Source organism: Triturus cristatus, chromosome 9 (genome assembly GCF_964204655.1).
Source record: "Triturus cristatus chromosome 9, aTriCri1.1, whole genome shotgun sequence".
Taxonomy (NCBI): Eukaryota; Metazoa; Chordata; class Amphibia; order Caudata; family Salamandridae; genus Triturus; species Triturus cristatus.
In genome coordinates this window covers 1101296321-1101317996 of record NC_140592.1, presented here as the reverse complement: position 1 = coordinate 1101317996, position 21676 = coordinate 1101296321, and positions in this window count along the sequence as shown.

The following is a 21676-nucleotide window of genomic DNA, read 5'->3' as shown; positions in this document are numbered from 1 at the left end:
ACTGGAATAGGAATCATTATTTTTACCCCTCTGCAGTCCAACACTTTCCCTACTGTTGTACTGACTGGAGTAGTCATAGTAAATTTTACCCCTCCACTATCCAACACGTTCCCTACTCTGTACTGACTGTAGTGGGAATAGTAAATGTTACTCCTCCGTAATCTAACACTTTCTCTACAGTTGTATTTACTGGAGGGAGATTTGTACATTTTACTCAGTTTTATTATTTTTGTGTTGCGTGAAGTGAGGGTAGTTAATTTTTTATATATTTACGATTTCTCTACTTTTGCACTCTTTGGAGTGGGAATAGTAAATGTTACTCCTCCGCAATCCAACACGTTCCCTACTGTTGAACTGACTGAAGTGGGAATAGTAATTTTTACCCCTCCGCAATCCAACACTTTTCCTACTGTTGTACTCCCTAGAGTGGGAATAATATATTTTACCCCTCTACTATCCAACACTTTCCCTACTATTGCATTTACCGGAGGGAGATTTGTACATTTTACCCAGTTTTATCATATTTGCGTTGCGTGAAGTGGTAGTAAATGTTTCATATATTTACTGTAATAGCTTATGTAGTTTTGTATAAATTGCAGTGGGAATAGTACATGTATTACATTTTATATTTTATAATTTATTTTAAATTGTTATAATTTATGTTATTATGTTTTGCTTATTTATAATCATAATATTTATAATTATTAATGTTTTTAATTAGTAAAATATGTTTACTAAATTATATGTTGTTTGCTTTTTTAATTTAATTAGAATGGTTTGTTTTTTAAAAGGCTTTATTTTATATTTTATTGGTATATATATATATATATATATATATATATATATATATATATATATTATCTACTGGCGGTCGCCAGTAGATAGTTATAGTTAGGACCGTGTTTCCATAGGAAATCCGCAACATTCTATTTGGAATAACTTTGGCGCCGGTTGACGAATCCTCGCAAAATTTTCAAAATAGGTGGGGCGCTCCGCTCCGCTCCTACCCTGAAAGTCTCGAGGGGATTCGTCAAGCGGGGGCTGAGAAAAAAGGGGGGTCCCAAAAAGCGTTTTTCCCATGCAATTTTCCATAGGGACCTTTAGTCCAAGGTACAGCCCGAACGGCTGAACAGAATTACTTGAAATTTGGCAGAGAGGTAGTCCTCAGATCAGGGAAGTGCCTTTGCAGGTCTGGTGTCAATCTGTTCAGTAGTTCCTGAGAAAATCAAAAGTAAAATCATATATATATGTGGGCGGAGCCTAACCACACAACTCATCCTGAGATCTGATTGGCTGTCAGCACTTCATCCAAGAAGTGTTGGCAGCCATCTTGGGACCAATATACATGATAGCACCTCATTAAAAAGCATTGCAGTTAATAGAAGGTTTTAAGACTTTAGTTACATTATAAATCATTTGTTGATGGTACCATACTCATTTTAGGAATTGTGGTATGTTCTAAGGTGATTTCACCATGTGAAAAAGCCTTCTGCTGGGATATCATGATTGAGAGAAAAATATTTTCTCATGCTTTTCCCACAGAGTTTTGGAAGGTGATCTATAAGCTAAACTGAGAGCTTATTTTCTGTAAATTCACATTATCTTTCTCAGTCATGTGAGAATGAAGTCTGAAATTCTCAGTAAAACATGTACATCCAACAAGGGCAGAGACTGTCAGTTGATTCCTTTGTGTTCTACTGCAGCTTCCCAGAGTGTTCCAAAGAACAACTAGAGCGCTAACAGTCCTACTTATGATAAACATATGGCACACCTGAAGCCATCTTGCTTGGATTAAAGTGGAAACTCTTAAAACATTTAATTTAAAAAGGAACAAAATGAGGGGGTTCATTTTTCCATAAAAAGTATGATTAGTGCTGCAGAAAGAAAAATTAGGGCACATTTTGAGTGACTTCTCAAATCCTCTTCTATTTCATTAAAAAATTCTGACACGCAGACTGAAACATGCACTTTCAATACCAGCAGCAGTTTTCCCTGGTGAGCAGTAGCTTTACTACAGTGATCTAATGAGCAAAAAGAGTGCTAACATTCTGAATTTATGGCAAATGTGTGACACATCTGAATGCCTTCATGATGGAATCAAAGTAAAAAACTGAAAGCATTTCCTACTGAGGAGACTGCAGTACATGAGGAAATTAGGAAACTTCATAACAAATAAATCTCCCAAGATGGCCACCGGAGACAAAAGAGCCCAAATGTAGCCCAAAAGTAGCCCAAAATCACCCAGATGTAGCCCAAATATAGCCCAATGACAGAAGTGTGCAAAACACCTATTATTTTGTGTTTTTGCAGTGTTATATAGTGCAAACTTGTCAGGTATTGGAGTGCTTTACATAAGCATTGGTTACATCACACAAGAACAAATTCATTTTGGTTGTAGACATGGGGAGACTAAGTGATTTGACCAGAATCACAGAATGTCGAGCTGAAGCAGAAACTCCTACCTGGTTCCCCAGTTGCAAAGTCTGCAGTTCTGGAAGTAACACCACATCCTCTCCCCTAAGTGCAACATTTAATCAAATGGTCAACTGGATAAAAAAACATAAAGATAACAAAAAATTTAAAAGTGCTTTGTCGCTATTTGAAAACTCAGAAAATATGTCCTTATTTTAGTCTTTTAGAGCACTAACCATAATTTTGATGCCAATAAGACCCTCTCATATTGTAATTTCTAAAGGAAATGCTCTAGGTATTACAGTTTTGATTACATCAAGATGACGTCAGGCGTTTCACACTTTTGTAATAAATATAGAATGTTAGCAATCTAGTTGTTCATTAGGATACTGTTGAGAGGCAGAGGCCAGGGGCACGGACTCTGAAAATTGAAGGCAGGTAGAAGGGTGCAAAGGCAACAATTTAACCACACCGAGCAGGCAGGAAGGGCCGTGGCAGCACAACAGACTATGGAGGGCAGTGGAAAGGGGGGCAGGGGCAACAAACCAACAATACAGGACTTGCAAGAGAGGCTGTGGCAATGTAATAGACCATTGTGGGCAGAAGGAAGAGGCAATGGTAGTACAACCATACATGCCAACAGACCCGATTCAGCCAGGAAACGTCCAATGTTTTTAAGCTCAAATGGGCTTTATTTGATCTGTCTCCTGTCTACAATCTACTCTTTTTCAATGTAACTCAAAGGGGAAAATCAATACCCCAGTTTTTTTTCAAAATCTCCCTCTTACCAAGTTCAAAATGTTCGCAAGTATGGTAAATTGGATCATGGAAGGAAATGGGGTATGGACATGGACTTGGATAACAGAGGACAGGAGGGACATGGAGAGGTGCACCAAACTGACCCTGCAGGGCAGGCATCAGGGTTTGCAGCAGCACAATACACCACACAGGGCATGCGGGACGGGAGTGCAGCACAACAATCCATATAAAGCAAGAGGGAGGGGACAGGACCATGCACATGGACAACAGAGAACAGAGGGGCAAGAGGCAATGGTAGCTAGCTGCCCATAATGGACAGACAGGAGAGAAAGCTGCAGCGTAACAGACCATAAAGGGCAGGAGGGACAGATCAGGGGCAATACAATGGAACAGACAAGCCAGGAGGGAGGGAGTAGGGGTCTGCACATGTAAACAGAGGGCTAGGGGCAAGGGGGCAGGGCAGGAGCAGCAAGATAGCCATGGAGGTCAGGCAGGATGGGCACTAGAAGCAAGAAACACCATGGAGAGCAACACTGAGACTGTGATGGCATACACACAGACCATGGAGGGAAGGTGGGAGGGGGTCAGGGGAAGCTAACTGACCACACAGGGAAGGTGGGAGGGGCCATGGCAGCACAGAAGAACAAGCATGGCAAGTGGGAGGGTTAGTGGCAGCACAATGGCTATGATTGGCAAGAAGGAGGGTGCAGGGGCATGCACAAAGGACGATGGAGGATAGAAGGGAGGGTCAGGACCTGTGCACAGACAAGAATGTTCAGGGGAAGGGGCCTCACAACAGACCGCACAGGGCAGGCAGGAGGAGCAGTTGCAGCACAACAGACCAGGGAGGGCAGAAGGGTGTGGCAGTAAAATGGACCATGTAGGACAGGGGGAAGGGGATAGGGGCATGGCAAGTGGACAGGCAGGGTGGAGGTGGCAGGGACAGGTTACAGTCATCTGACAATGCTAGGCAGGTGGGAGGGGAGTGGCAGCTCAACAGAACACTCAGAGTAGATAGGAGTGGCAGGTCCATGGAACATGGTGGGCAAAAAGGATGGAGCAGGGGCATGCACAAAGACATCGGAGGGCAGGGGGAAGGAGAATAGGGGCAGCAAGCTAAGCACAGAGTTTAAGCAGGAGGTCAATGATGGGGCATAGAATTGGGCAATGGAGGGCAGGAGGAGTGGACTGGTACATCATACTAAATTGAGGGCAGTGGCAGCACATCAGACCATGCATGGCAGGAGGGAGGAGGCTAGTCCATGGATTCACACAACAGAGGATAGGGAGGAGGGGGATGGGGCAGCAAGCTAACTGTTCAGAGAAGGCGGGTATTAGGAACTTTATTGTTTTTAAAACGTGTGTCTGTGCGAACTACTTAAAATATGAACAAGTATGCAGCATAATCTCACTTTTATTCAGGAAGAAGAGGACGTTTGTGACTGTGACCCCGGGCTCACTTGGCAGAAACACCCCCTGACCCTCCACCCCATATCGCAAAATGCAATGCCCGTGAAAAAGGTAGGTGAACACAGTGTTATATAGAACATAGTCCTGAGAGCACGATTGAAAATGAAAACTAGATATAGTGTATGGTATAAACTATGCACCAAAAAGTGTGATATAAGATGAACCGGGCGTGAAATATAATATGCAATACATTGTGCGCAATTACAGATTCATTGGAGAGCGCGAGAGAGCACAGGCACTAGCGCGTGCTATGCGTTATGCGCCTTGGAGTGTAATATGCACAGGGCAGTGTTGTGTAACCTAACTAGTCTCTAAAGTTGTAATATAAAATATGTGCTAGGGAGTGTAACGTTGCATATGCACTGTGACAAAGATATGGATCACAGATTGTAATATGTATGGCATAGCACTGTGCGTTATAACATAGGCATCGAGGAAGGCACGTTAGATGGGGCAATATAACCCGTGCGAAGACAAGTGTGGCATGACATATTCACGGGGTGGTGTTACAGTGCACATGGGCTAGAGAGTGTCATAGCATATGCACTAGCTAGTGGAATACAACACAGAGGTGTGTGGCACTCAGCAGGCAATGGTGGGTGTAACACAGCATTGGGCTCTGCCAGGAGCGCGCTGTGACTCTCAAGTGATGTTCGTCCCCTTTCCAGAGAGTAAAATAAAAAGTATTACACATCCGGCAGTGGATGTGTGTTTTATTAACCGTGAGAGGGGTTTCTTGCATAGGTTTGTTCGAATTTTTGTCGAATCCCGTTTGAATGGCTTGGTGTGCATGTGTATTAAATGTGCCCGTCAATAGCTACCCATGTTTGTATAAATAAACAACAAGGGTGTCTACCGGGATTAGGCACGGTAGGGCATCAGACATGTCAGAGCTTCACTAGTGGTGTAAATACATTCCACGTGGATTCATTGTATGCATAGTCCCCTTTTAATGAATATCACGCAAATCGTCATGGTGATAGGTACGTACGGTTTGTACAGCATGTCCTAGGTGTGTCTATAAATATATATTTTTTAAAAATAATAAAAAACAGTGGCCGGCCCTGGGGATTGGGGTCAAAAAAATATAATTAGGAGACAGGCCCTGGGGGATGGGGTCATCAGGGCCAATAAATTAGAATAAGAAGGGGAACCACACAGCCCCCCTTCTTAAAAAATTAAAATAAATAAAAGACTGGCATCGTGCCGGAGGCCACGCCCCCTCCTTGCAGCACTCTGCAAATGCGCCCCCTAACGAATTGTAAGTTGGGGAATTAATTCCTCTTCAATACTGAGGGTCCCTGAGGGCCAACTAGCCCAACAGGCATCTCCAGTATGCGCCAGGGAGCTGCGCTGCAGACAGGTGTTCTGAGGCCAAGCCCCTTTTTACACCTCTCTGCAACGCAGCTCTGTGACGCTTACTGGAGGTACCTAGTGGTCTAGTTTGACCCTAGGGACCCTTAGGATTCAAGGGGACTTAATCTCTCAACTTAGAACAGCCACGAGCGCGTTTACACAGTGGTGAAGGGAGGGGACGGGGCCTGAGGTGACGTGTGCAAACACGCACTATGGCACGTTTTAAATTGGGGATATAATTTCCCTTCAATACTGAGGGCCCCTGGGGGCTAACTAGCCCACCAAGTGCTTCCAGTAAGTGCCACTGAGCTGCATTGCAGAGAGGTGGTCTAGGCCGTGCCACTTTTTGCACCTCTCTGCAACGCAGCTCTGTGGCACTTACTGGAGGTACCTAGTGGGCTAGTTGGACCCTAGGGACCCTCAGGATTCAAATGAACTTAATCTCCCAACTAAAAACGGACACAGGGCGTGTTTACACAGTGGTGAAGCGAGGGGACGGGGCCTGAGTTAACGTGTGCAAAAACGCCCTGTGGCCTGTTTTAAGAGGTAGTTATAATCCCCCTGCCCTATTATATACTAGGGGCTTACAGAGGAGGTCATGCTAATCACAGGGGGACCCCAACGCATAATGTTCCCTAGTGTATGTAGGTGTTTTCACTGTATTCTAAGTGTCTGTTAACATAGCACTGGCTCTAGGACTGGTTAGTCAGACTCAGTTACCACCAGTATCCGTCTGAAAAAGTTGAGGGTACAGTATGATTTTGCAACAAGGCTTCTTTCTGCTCTTCTTTTTGTTCTTTCTGCACGTTATCCTTCTTTCTGCACTTTTCTTCGTCTTTGAGGACTTCTGTTGCTTCTTTCTGCACTTCTTTTTTTTCTTTCTGTGCATTTTTTCTTCTTTCTTCACATGTCCTATCTCTGTAGGCATAGTTAGAAATTAGCATTTAAAAAACCTTTGAAATTCACAGAAAAAACCATAGGTTTCAGGGGTGTTATAGTTAGCTGGACTTTTCACTTGTACAAAACCATTGAAATTCCCCCGTTATAGTTAGTTCAGCTAACTATAACTCGCGCGCCCGCAATGCACTGCTGATGACGTCACATGTTACATCACTCATGACATGGTCAGTGACATCACTCATGACATCACTGATGACATCTCAAATGACATCACTGATGACATCACTGATGACATCATCCTTGTGATAGAGTGGCAGACCTCCTCTCACCCTAATATAACCTTAGATAAACAAATTCAAAAATAGAGACTAACATTTTCAAAACAATGGACATACCAATACCAGTTACAACAACCTCTTCAGTAATTCTAAGATCCACATACACATCCACTCATTCACCAACAGTCCTATACAGTCACTCATACATGTACTCACTCATCATATGTACTCATACACCTATACATCCTGTTACACAATGCCACTCATCCATAGAGTTACTCACACACATAGTCACTCATGCTAATAAAGAATCAAACATACATTTACTTGCATATACAGTTATACACACACCACCACACTTACTTCTACGGAAACTTACACATACTTAGTCTTTTAAACAATCACTTATAGAAACACATACTTATTCATACAGGAACTCTTTCAATCTCTCACTCTCACATATACTCACTTATATACACCAATAGTCACATATACTAGTTTAAAACATATGTAGTTACTCATAAAGACACTATTGAGACAGTCATTCACTCACTAACACACCCATGCACACACTCATCCACCCATACAGTCCTGCACACATGCTGTCTTCAACACATACAAACAGTGAGTCACTCATTCATGCACCTATGCACTACGTAATACCCCCCACCGAACCATGCAGACACTCAGACTGATACTCAAAAAACCAACTAATAACCTATATAGACACCCATGTAGCTACTCACCAACCCATGCAGCCACTTATACACAAAGTGAGAGACTGATACAGATATGTACATATTTAAACATTACTTACTAAGCCATGTATTCACTATGATACACTTAATCAGTCAGTTACACAATCAATTTTTCAAAAACAAATCATCCATTTAGACCCTATATACCCATTTATTCTTCCATCGACCTTGAGATATACATATATAAAACATATTTAATTTTCAGAAAAACACACATTCACTGGATGATGTCATCAGTGATGTCATCAGTGATGTCATTTGAGATGTAATCAGTGATGTCATGAGTGATGTCACTGACCATGTCATGAGTGATGTAATATGTGACGTCATCAGCAGTGCATTGCGGGCGCGCGAGTTATAGTTAGCTGAACTAACTATAACGGGGGAATTTCAATGGTTTTGTACAAGTGAAAAGTCCAGCTAACTATAACACCCCTGAAACCTATGGTTTTTTCTGTGAATATATATATATATATATATATATATATATATATATTCACTGAAAAAACCATAGGTTTCACACATGTTATAGTTAGCGGAAATTTTACTGATAAAAAACCAATGAAATTCCCCCGTTATAGTTACTGTAGGCAACTATAACTCACGCGACCGCAATCCTCTGCTGATGCTAATACTGTATTTAGACACTTATTTGCCCATGTCTTCTTCCATTAAATTTTAGCTATACATATATTACAAATATTTTTTTTTCATAAAGACACATATGTCATCAGCAGAGGATTACGGTCGCGTGAGTTATAGTTGCCTACAGTAACTATAACGGGGGAATTTCATTGGTTTTTTATCAGTAAAATTTCCGCTAACTATAACATGTGTGAAACCTATGGTTTTTTCAGTGAATTTGCAAGGTTTTTTAAATGCTAATTCCTAACTATAACGTGTGTGAAACCTATGGTTTTTTCAGTGAATTTGTACGGTTTTTTAAATGCTAAGTTACTTTACGCCATTCGTGGCGTGCGCGCCCACTTAACGCAGTTCGTTCCGTGCACGCACGGTGGGCACGCGGTGCGCTATGCGCACCGCGTGCCCACGTTACGCTAGATGGGCCATGTACGCACGATGCGCTTCGCGCACCATGAGCACATGGAGGACATATGATGCACTTCGTTTTGAAAGGTAATATTTTAATTTTTCGTCATTTTTATAAGCCATGCACAAATGGTGCCCTTCGGGCACCATTTGCACACGGGGTGGAGAGAGTGTGGAGAATTTTTTCTTTTATTATTTTTGTTTAAAATATTTTAGTTTATCACACCTCTTATAAGCCATGCAGAATTGGTGGCCTGCGGCCACCAATTGCACACGGGGTGGGGAGAGTGTGGATAGTTTTTTTTTTTTTTAAATTTTTTACCGTACGCGTACGGTAAGCGTAATCGGCGAAATTAGCGAAAAAAAAAAAATTGCATTTTTGGCCTTGGGGGGTCTTTGGGGACTCCCTCAACATGGCTATGTGTGTGGGAGCTGTCTAAACAGCCCCTTTACATGTTTTTTGGCTTTATTTTACAACCTAACTCTCAGTGCGAGAGAGAAAATGGCGGCACCCGCTTCCTGGTTTCGGCCGATTCGAATGTTTACTAAGATCTAAGAGCCAATCAGAATCGCGCTCGCGCACGCCACCGTACGCGTACGGTAAGCGCACAGTAAGCGCACCGTAAGCTGGCTCAGATATATATATTGATTTAAAGGCTATTTTCTCAGAATCTACTGAACAGATTTACACCAAACCTACAAAAGGCACTTCCTTGACCTGAGGACTACCTCTCTGCCAAATTTCTAGTAATTCTGTTCAGCCGTTCGGGCTGTAGCCCTGTCTAAAGGTCCTATGGAAAAATGCATGGGAAAAACGCGTTTTGGGACCCCCCTTTTATCTCAGCCCTCGCTTGACGAATCCCCCCGAGACTTTCAGGGTAGGAGCGGAGCGTAGCGCCCCACCTATTTTGAAAAATTCGCAAGGATTCGTCGACCGGCGCCAAAGGTTTTCAAAATAGAATGTTGAGGATTTCCTATGGAAACGTGGTCCTAACTATAACTACCTACTGGCGACCGCCAGTAGGTAATATATATATATATATATATATATATATATATATATATATATATATATATATACATATATGGTTGTATGACATAATTTCGACAGACAGAAAATCGACCTACAAATATATCTCAACAAAAATATAGATGTCAAGAATATCGACATCCTATCTACAACATGGTAAGTACAAAAATATCGAAAATTAAATATCGATGTCAAAAATATCGTTATTAAAAATATTGTTTTTCTTTTACTTTAAAAATATATGTAAAATAAACCAAATTATACTTAGAAGTTAAATAAACATAATTAAATATATTGTATAATATTTAAAATGTATAATTAATATATATAATTTAATAAAACTTTAATTAAACATATACACATAATATATAATATATATACTTACTTAATAATTAATTTTAATAATATTTCTGTAACGTATAAATTATTAAATGTTTTTAAAAATTACCAATACATCTATACACATAAAATAATAACATTATTAAATATTTAATAATTACATATAGCAAATAATAATCAATATTTTTAATGTGAATAATTTTTATTATTAATGATAAATTACAATAGCAAAAATAATACAAAACATATGAAATATCAGACACAATAAAACTACTAGTCCAACTCCAACAAAAACAACAGTAAGGAAAATGTTGGATACCGTAGGGGTAAAAATTACTATTCCAACTCCAAAGAGTGCAACAGTAGGGAAAGCATTGGATAGCGTAGGGTTAAAATTACTATTCCAACTCCAGAGAGTGCAATAGTAGGGAAAGCGTTGGATAGCGTAAAGGTAAAAATTACTATTCCCACTCCAGAGAGTGCAACAGTAGGGAAAACGTTGAATAGCGTATGGGTAAAAATTACTATTCCAACTCCAAAGAGTGCAACAGTAGGGAAAGCGTTGGATAGCGTAGGGGTAAAAATTACTATTCCAACTCCAGAGAGTGCAATAGTAGGGAAAGCGTTGGATAGCGTAAGGGTAAAAATTACTATTCCCATTCCAGAGAGTGCAACAGTAGGGAAAGTGTTGGATAGCGTAGGGAAAAAAATTACTATTCCAACTACAGAGAATGCACCAGTAGGGAAACCACTGGATAGCATAGTGGTAAAAATTACTATTCCCACTCCAGTGAGTCCAACAGTAGGGAAAGGGTTGGATAGCGTAGGGGTAAAAATTACTATTCCCACTCCAGAGAGTGCAACAGTAGTGAAAACGCTGGATAGCTTAGAAGTAAAAATTACTATTCCCACTCCAATGAGTGCAACAGTAGGGAAAACATTGCATAGCATAGGGGTAAAAATTACTATTCCCACACCAGAGAGTGCAACAGCAGTGAAAACGCTGGATAGCGTAGGGGTACAAATTACTATTCCCACTCCAGTAAGGGAAACAGTAGGGAAAGCGCTGGATAGCGTAGGGGTAAAAATTACTATTCCAACTCCAGAGAGTGCAACAGTAGGAAAAGCGCTGGATAGCGTAGGGGTAAAATTACTATTCCAACTCCAGAGAGTGCAACAGTAGGGAAAGCGTTGGATAGCGTAGGGGTACAAATTACTATTCCCACTCCAGTAAGTGAAACAGTAGAGAAAGCGCTGGATAGCGTAGGGGTAAAAATTACTATTCCAACTCCAAAGAGTGCAACAGTAGGGAAAGCGTTGGATAGCGTAGGGGTAAAAATTACTATTCCAACTCCAAAGAGTGCAATAGTGGGGAAAGCGTTGGATAGCGTAAGGGTAAAAATTACTATTCCCACTCCAGAGAGTGCAACAGTAGGGAAAGTGTTGGATAGCGTAGGGAAAAGAATTACTATTCCAACTCCAGAGAGTGCAATAGTAGGGAAAACGTTGAATAGCGTATGGGTAAAAATTACTATTCCAACTCCAAAGAGTGCAACAGTAGGGAAAGCGTTGGATAGCGTAGGGGTAAAAATTACTATTCCAACTCCAGAGAGTGCAATAGTAGGGAAAGCGTTGGATAGCGTAAGGGTAAAAATGACTATTCCCATTCCAGAGAGTGCAACAGTAGGGAAAGTGTTGGATAGCGTAGGGAAAAAAATTACTATTCCAACTACAGAGAATGCACCAGTAGGGAAACCACTGGATAGCATAGTGGTAAAAATTACTATTCCCACTCCAGTGAGTCCAACAGTAGGGAAAGGGTTGGATAGCGTAGGGGTAAAAATTACTATTCCCACTCCAGAGAGTGCAACAGTAGTGAAAACGCTGGATAGCTTAGAAGTAAAAATTACTATTCCCACTCCAATGAGTGCAACAGTAGGGAAAACATTGCATAGCATAGGGGTAAAAATTACTATTCCCACACCAGAGAGTGCAACAGCAGTGAAAACGCTGGATAGCGTAGGGGTACAAATTACTATTCCCACTCCAGTAAGGGAAACAGTAGGGAAAGCGCTGGATAGCGTAGGGGTAAAAATTACTATTCCAACTCCAGAGAGTGCAACAGTAGGAAAAGCGCTGGATAGCGTAGGGGTAAAATTACTATTCCAACTCCAGAGAGTGCAACAGTAGGAAAAGCGCTGGATAGCGTAGGGGTACAAATTACTATTCCCACTCCAGTAAGTGAAACAGTAGGGAAAGCGCTGGATAGCGTAGGGGTAAAAATTACTATTCCCACTCCAGTAAGTGAAACAGTAGGGAAAGCGCTGGATAGCGTAGGGGTAAAAATTACTATTCCAACTCCAGAGAGTGCAACAGTAGGAAAAGCGCTGGATAGCGTAGGGGTAAAAATTACTATTCCAACTCCAGAGAGTGCAACTGCAGGGAAAGCGTTGGATAGCGTAGGGGTACAAATTACTATTCCCACTCCAGTAAGTGAAACAGTAGGGAAAGTGCTGGATAGCGTAGGGGTAAAAATTACTATTCCAACTCCAAAGAGTGCAACAGTAGGGAAAGCGTTGGATAGCGTATGGGTAAAAATTACTATTCCAACTCCAGAGAGTGCAATAGTAGGGAAAGCGTTGGATAGCGTAGGGAAAAAAATTACTATTCCAACTCCAGAGAGTGCAATAGTAGGGAAAACATTGGATAGCGTAGGAGTAAAAATTACTATTCCCACTCCAGTGAGTCCAACAGAAGGGAAAGCGTTGGATAGCATAGGGGTAAAAATTACTATTCCCACTCCAGAGAGTGCAACAGTAGTGAAAACGCTGGATAGCGTAGGGGTACAAATTACTATTCCCACTCCAGTAAGTGAAACAGTAGGGAAAGCGCTGGATAGTGTAGTGTTAAAAATTACTATTCCAACTCCAGATAGTAAAACAGTTGAGAAAGCACTGGATAGCATAGGGATTCTATAAACATAATAACCAATTAAATAATTAGTTATAAAAAAATAGCATATTAATAATTAATTTACAAAATATGTATTATTAAATACCAATTATTTAAATTAAATGTTTATATAAATAACTTTAAATTACATCCCACACTATTCCCCCTTTAACACACAACACACTACACATACAAAATACACAATACATTTAAATATCAGTTTATCTATTATTTACAATTAATAATACATTCTTTATAATTAATATACTTATTATTTACAAATGTATACATATTAACTACCAAATTACAATTATTCACAAATTAATTATTAATTAACAATACATTAATTAGCAATAACAACAAATAACATGAAATAATAAATTATTTATATTTACTATATTTAATGTACTAATAACAATTAATTACCAATTAATAATTAATTAACAATTAATTATTATTAATTTACAAATAAATAAAAATTATCAGTAATTATTTGAATTTAATTACATCCCACCCTATTCCCCTATAAACCCACAACCCACTACATATACAAATTCACATAATTAATGTAATCATCAATTAATCACTTAATAAAATTAAATCACCAATTAATTAGTAATTAACAATTAATTAATTAACAATACCAATAAATAAATATTAATATTAAACTAATTATAACTTATATAATTACCCAATTAATAAAATTAATTTACAATTAATAATTAATTAACAATTAATTATCAATTAATATATTTATTAACAATTAGTAATTAATTAACAATTAATTAATCATAAATACCAATTAAACAATACATATTAATTAATTAATTATAATTAAATTACTTCCCACCCTATTCCCCTATAAACCCACAACCCGCTCTGATACTAAAATGCTAAATTATATTTTAAATAATTATTAATCTCTAAACATTTATTTTTAAATGTATTAAAATACATTACAATAATCTTTAACATACAAATAAAATACATATTAAAATACATTACACTAATAAAATATCGATATTCTTGACATCGAAATTTTTGATTACGATATTACTTACATCTATATTAATGACTTCGATATTATTAACTTCGATAATACTTACCTTGGGGTCGATATTCTGTCCATCGATATTCTTGACTTCGATATTCTTTACCTACGATATTTACAACTCGATATACTTGTAGGTCGAAATTTAAAACTCGATATTTAGACTGCTCACCATATATATATATGCGCCAACAGAACAACTGGAGTGAAACTGACGTTGGGGGAAGAATTGGATGTCCTGAAACAGAGCAGGAGGGACACCTTGAGGCCCCGTCCACAAGAAGCACAGGCCAAACCAGCAGCCAGAGAAGAAGGGGGAGACGCAAGGCCCGCAAACAATGTAGAGCAAAGGAAGCCGGGCAGAGGCAGAGGTCGGAGGTATTAGAATTGAAAGATGGACAAACATCATGTATTGGCCAGGCACCAGAAGAGGAAAAAATCAAATCCATTATTAATCTGAGTGCAATAGAACTGACGGCAGCAGAGGAGCAATTGCTATGTCTAGGGCTAAGTTTTTGTCCTGAATCAAACTTTCAATATACCAAAACAAGAGCCGATATATATCAATTCATTCGGAAGCTAAAGCTCAAGAAATATCATCTACAAAGAGCCAATTCGGATCAAGTTTTGCAAATAACAAATGAAAAAGACCCCCCTGGATTGAAAATCTCAGACTTGGGTTTGTTACAGGACATGTGCCAACTGGCTTCAGGTGAAAATAGCAATACACAGGAAGCATCAACTTTCATTGGCCAGAAAAGAGTGGAAACTCATTTCAAACCCAAATCAAAGTTTATCCCCCTATCTTCCAACGATGGTTTGGACGCATTCAATGAGCATGTGGTTGGGCAGATTAAAAGATTGACCTATGCAGTCACCAGACAAAAGAAGAAAAAAGAAAAAATATTCTAACACCGAAAGAAAATACCAACAATTGATGGAGAAGCTACGCAAAGGGGACTTGATAATAAGGAACTCAGACAAAGGTGGCAACATTGTTCTCTGGCCAGTAACAAATTATTTAAAGGAAGCTCACAGACAGTTGGATGATATCCAGTGTTATAGGAAAAGTAACCTTGTGAAATTTAAAGCTATGCAAGACAAACTATTTCAGAGTCTATTGGCTTGGAAGGGCTTAGGACTGTTAAGTTGGGATGAGTACAGATTTATCAAAAAGGAACATCCACTTGTACCATACATTTATTTTATACCCAAAGTTTATAAGAGTTTAACAGCCCCTCCTGGGAGGCCCATTATTTCAGCGTGCAATGGACCTCTTGAAAATCTTTCACAATATATAGATTACTTCCTCCAGACCCACATGAAAAACCTAGATTCTTACGTACAAGATACTAGCGATTTTTTAATCAAAATCAAGGATCTAGTATGGAGTTCTGAACTATTGTTAGTGACACTGGATGTGACTTCCTTATATACTTGTATTAAGCATATGGATGGCCTAAGAGCAGTGGAGTACTTTTTAAACAGAAGACCAATGGAACACACTGAACATACACAAATGTTACTTAGTATGTTATCTTTCTGTTTGGAAAACAATTATTTTTTGTTCAATGATCAATTTTATCAACAAGTACAAGGCGTGGCTATGGGGGCCAGCTTTTCCCCCAGCTATGCCTGTTTATTTATGGGCTGGTGGGAAGAGCTGGTTCTCCATCGTGACTATGAACAAGTCTGTAAAAACAACATAGTCTCCTGGTGGCGCTGGGGGTACGCACCGTACATACACGGGTGGGGGTACGACTCGAACGTACACGGGGGGGTTCGACTCGAACGTACACGGGGGGTTCGACTCGAACGTACACGGGGGGGGGTACGACTCGAACGTACACGGGGGGGGGTAGGACTCGAACGTACACGGGGGGTTCGACTCGAACGTACAAGGGGGGGTTCGACACGTACACGGGTGTACACACAGGGGGGGTCGGCGCGTACCTACGGGGGCTGGGGGGGGGGTCGGCGCGTACCTACGGGGGCTGGGGGGGGGTACGGTGCGTACCGGGCTACCTACTCTGGTCGATTCGCGCCGTATTTCGCTTTTGCGGCACTTTTTGGGTGCCGTGAAAATATTGCCGTCCGGACTGCTGTCGGTTCGAATCGTGATTCCTGGGTCGTGAAACGCTGCCTGAAAGCGTCCCGACGTCACGTCGCAGCATTCCCGGATCACATTCGTATGTATATTTTCGTCGGTCGGTGTTTTTTACGATTCGTACGGAAATGGTGTTTCCGTGCGAATCGTAATTCCATGTTTGTAAAGTTTTACGACCGGGTACGAGTCGGACGGGGAAAACGCTCCGACCGACGGTTCGTACACGGTTTTTACCGGATCGTAATCGGCACCTTTGTCAGAGATGACCCTGTGATAGGTGAATTGATGCCGCATAATCCAGCCATAGCCTTCAGAAAGTCCACTAGTATGGGGAATGGCCTGTCTAGAAATAGCCAGGAGCTCTGCAAAAAGGAGAGCTGGCTTACAGCAAGGAAAGGATTTTACAAGTGCACAAGCTGCAGAGCTTGCCAATTTGGTGTCAATACCAAAAATTACAGGACATTTTTCTCTAATAACGATAGAGAAATAAAGCAACATCTAACCTGCAAAACGGAATTCTGTGTGTATGTCCTTGAATGTGATTGCCATCTTAAATACATTGGCAGCACAAAGTTGGCAGTTCATAAGCGAATCCTCCAACATCTAAGGGCAATAACTAATAAAGATCAGAATTACCCGGTCGCTAGACATTTTGAAACCACGCACAATAGTGACCCACGATTTCTTCACTACTTTGCCATTGAGTCCATCCCTACAACAAAGAGAGGAGGGGATAGGGAGGCTACCCTCCGTAGGCTTGAGACCAACTATATATTGGAGTTCAATAGTAAATGGCCAGGTGGTTTGAACACAACGGAAGATCTACATACCCTACTTTAACAACTATTAAGAAAGAGAGGGTGCCCTATACTAGGTGGTTATCTGTATTTTATTTGGCTATGTCTATGGGGACGCTGGTTTTTTACAATCAATTTTAAAGGAATTTCATGGGTAGTTTTATCTATGTTTGTTTTCTTATATTGATTGTTTTAACTGCGTCACCGAGCTGCTTTTATTGAATTAATTTTAATCAGCAGGATTGATTGGTATTCCACTAGCTCCTCTAAAGATGAAATCCATTGTATATATGATATCCCTCTAGAAAGTGTTCTCTTCTAATTTCATGTTCCTGAGTGTTTGTTGCAATATTACAGATTTCAAGGTTTTATTTGTATTATAGTATATCTATTTTTTAAGTATTGTGTATACTTTGAAATGATATAACTATAGCACTTTATTTCGGTGAGCACTTTATATTTTCATGTTTATTATGCAATGAATCAACTTATGTGTAATTTTAACAAATCGATGATACTCTCATTATATATTTGCCCTAAGATAACTCATTGAGAAATGCATATTCATATGCAAAATATAAGAGGCATTTAGGCCTTTATTTTTGTGAGTTGTATCATTGGCATATGTGGGTATTATATGACCAAGATTGTGTTTTTTATAACATGTAATATATATATATATATATATATATATATATATATATATATATATATATATATATATATATATATATATATATATAGAGGGCGGGAGAGGCACTTGCACTATTCCTGGCGACAACGAAGAGGTTTTCTTAAAAAACGAAACGTGTCTGCGCCTAATTAAAAGGAATATTTTGCTGTTCTTTGAAGTCCCGTGTGTGCTTTCTTCCTCTGCAAGTCGGGGATTTTGGTTCTACATGTTGGGATGCTGCCACGAACATCCCTTGAAGCGCCCACCCCCTTGGGAGTCCTGTGTTTCGGTGGCAAACTTTGTGACTACTACAAATGCTGTGGCATGCCAGGACGCGCCACTTACCTGCTGGAATTACAAGCGGAGGGGTGAGTGACATAACGAGCCGCAAAAATCCGCCCGCCTGAAAGAACTTGTTGGACATTGAAGGGAAGGGAGCGGACACCGCCCACTTGGGCTAGTACTAACGCATGGTGTCTGCTTCTTGCGAAACCGGACTCCTGGTTTTGCAATCCTCCTGTGCCATAAACGCCAGCACTGCCTCTGACCAATCGCAGCGAGGCTGGTTGCTTGAAAAGGAGGGCGGGAGAGGCCCTTGCACTATTCCGGGCGACACTGAAGAAGTTTTCTTAAAAACGAAACGCGTCTGCGCCTAATTAAAAGGAATATTTTGCTGTTCTTTGAAGTCCCGTGTGTGCTTTCTTCCTCTGCAAGTCGGGGGATTTTGGTTGTACATGTTGGGATGCTGCCACGAACATCTCTTGAAGCGCCCACCCCCTTGGGAGTCCTGTGTTTTGGTGGCAAACTTTGTGACAACTACAAATGCTGTGGTATGCCAGGACGCGACGCTTACCTGCTGGAATTACAAGCGGAGGGATGAGGGACACAACGAGCCGCAAAAATCCGCCCGCCTGAAAGAACTTGTTGGACATTGAAGGGAAGGGAGCGGACACCACCCACTTGGGCTAGTACTAACGCATGGTGTCTGCTTCTTGCGAGACCGGACTCCTGGTTTTGCAATCCTCCGGTGCCATAAACGCCAGCACTGCCTCTGACCAATCGCAGCGAGGCTGGTTGCTTGAAAAGGAGGGCGGGAGAGGCACTTGCACTATTCCTGGCGACACTGAAGAAGTTTTCTTAAAAACGAAATACGTCTGCGCCTAATTAAAAGGAATATTTTGCTGTTCTTTGAAGTCCCGTGTGTGCTTTCTTCCTCTGCAAGTCGGGGGATTTTGGTTCTACATGTTGGGATGCTGCCACGAACATCCCTTGAAGCGCCCACCCCCTTGGGAGTCCTGTGTTTTGGTGGCAAACTTTGTGACTACTACAAATGCTGTGGTATGCCAGGACGCGCTGCTTACCTGCTGGAATTACAAGCGGAGGGGTGAGGGACACAACGAGCTGCAAAAATCCGCCCGCCTGAAAGAACTTGTTGGACATTGAAGGGAAGGGAGCGGACACCGCCCACTTGGGCTAGTACTAACGCATGGTGTCTGCTTCTTGCGAAACCGGACTCCTGGTTTTGCAATCCTCCGGTGCCATAAACACCAGCACTGCCTCTGACCAATCGCAGCGAGGCTGGTTGCTTGAAAAGGAGGGCGGGAGAGGCACTTGCACTATTCCTGGCGACACTGAAGAAGTTTTCTTAAAAACGAAATGCGTCTGCGCCTAATTAAAAGGAATATTTTGCTGTTCTTTGAAGTCCCGTGTGTGCTTTCTTCCTCTGCAAGTCGGGGGATTTTTTTTTCTACATGTTGGGATGCTGCCACGAACATCCCTTGAAGCGCCCACCCCCTTGGGAGTCCTGTGTTTTGGTGGCAAACTTTGTGACTACTACAAATGCTGTGGTATGCCAGGACGCGCCGCGTACCTGCCGGAATTACAAGCGGAGGGGTGAGGAACACAACGAGCCGCAAAAATCCGCCCGCCTGAAAGAACTAGTTGGACATTGAAGGGAAGGGAGCGGACACGGCCCACTTGGGCTAGTACTAACGCATGGTGTCTGCTTCTTGCGAAACCGGACTCCTGGTTTTGCAATCCTCCGGTGCCATAAACGCCAGCACTGCCTCTGACCAATCGCAGCGAGGCTGGTTGCTTGAAAAGGAGGGCGGGAGAGGCACTTGCACTATTCCTGGCGACACTGAAGAAGTTTTCTTAAAAACGAAACGCGTCTGCGCCTAATTAAAAGGAATATTTTGCTGTTCTTTGAAGTCCCGTGTGTGCTTTCTTCCTCTGCAAGTCGGGGGATTTTGGTTCTATATATATATAGTTATGTATATATATATGTATTTGTTATATTTTTATATCAGTTACAATGTTTGAAATTATCATATAAATTACAATTATTAATGTAAAAATTGTTGTATGTAGATATATTTAAATATATATATATTTATTATTATATATGTGTGCTTATTTGATATATTTTTTAAAATACTTATGAAATCTGTTTTTTTTAATTAATGTTGCAATTTAATATTGTTGTAATACGTATAGTTTAAAAAAAATATATATATATATATATATATTTTTTTTTTAACTATACGTATTACAACAGTATTTTTACACCTAAAAAAAATCCGATATTTTTGTACTTACCATTATAATTATAGGATGATGATATTTTTGTCACGATATTTTGATATGGCAATATTTTGAGGATTGATATTTTGTCTGCGAATCGTCCTGGAGGCCGTATTATCAATCTTCAAAAACACTGTATGATGCCACTACCACTTTAAGCTTAATAGCCAGGACAGGGACAGGAGTCTGCTATGAGGGCATGGTTGGTGCTCCCCTCCAGATCACCAGATCTTGCTTAGTCGCGCCCAGGCCTTTATGCGCATGCTTAGATGAGGATGATACGTGGGGCAAATAAAAGAAAGGTTACCAGATATGCATGCAATTAGGCACTCTGGGCAGGGAACCATGCCATGTAGGTAATATTCCCATCCCTACGCTGTTTGTATAGTCAAGGTGATCCACTACACACTGGACGGCATTGAAAGACGGCCAAAAGTGTGGCACGCTAATAGGGCCAAAGTGTCAAGTGAAGTATTTCTGGCTTGTAAGTTCTGCTGCCATTGGACCCTCTTTGGTCTTTCTAAGAGAAGGTCAATGACAGTGATTCAAAATCAGCACAGTCCTCATAATGACCTATATCCTTGTGAATTAAATACATTAAGTTGCCAAGTAATTAAAGGACTCCATGCTTCATTTTTATTTCTCTGATTTCTCATGCTGGTTTGGGCTTTACAGATGTGTGATCACTAAGAGTCCTGTACATATATTATTGATTACATGCAAAGTGGAGAATCTGTGGATTTGAGCATTGTTAGCTCGTATGTACCATTTGAAATGTAAGAAATTACCCAGGAGAAAGGGTTTTTCAATTTGGAAAAATAATTTCTGTGTTGGGAAAAATAAAAAAAACAAAAGAAATGTGTTTCTTTATAGCGGATCCTATCCACCCTGTGGGAGTTGGATTCCACTGGGAATGCCACAGTACCTTCCCAGGAATACATATGAAAACATGCACCTGGAACAGATATCCTGGGAATACTAGTGCATTCTGAAAAGTCGTAAACCTACACTCACATAAAGGTGTAAATCTGTTAGTACTGGTCTATGACATTCTTTGTAAAATTAGCTCCAACAAGTTTGTTGGTAATCTTTTGGTGTACTGGTGTTTAGCCTCTAAAAGAAGATAGAATGTCTACAATCTGTTGAGGAATGGGAATTTGC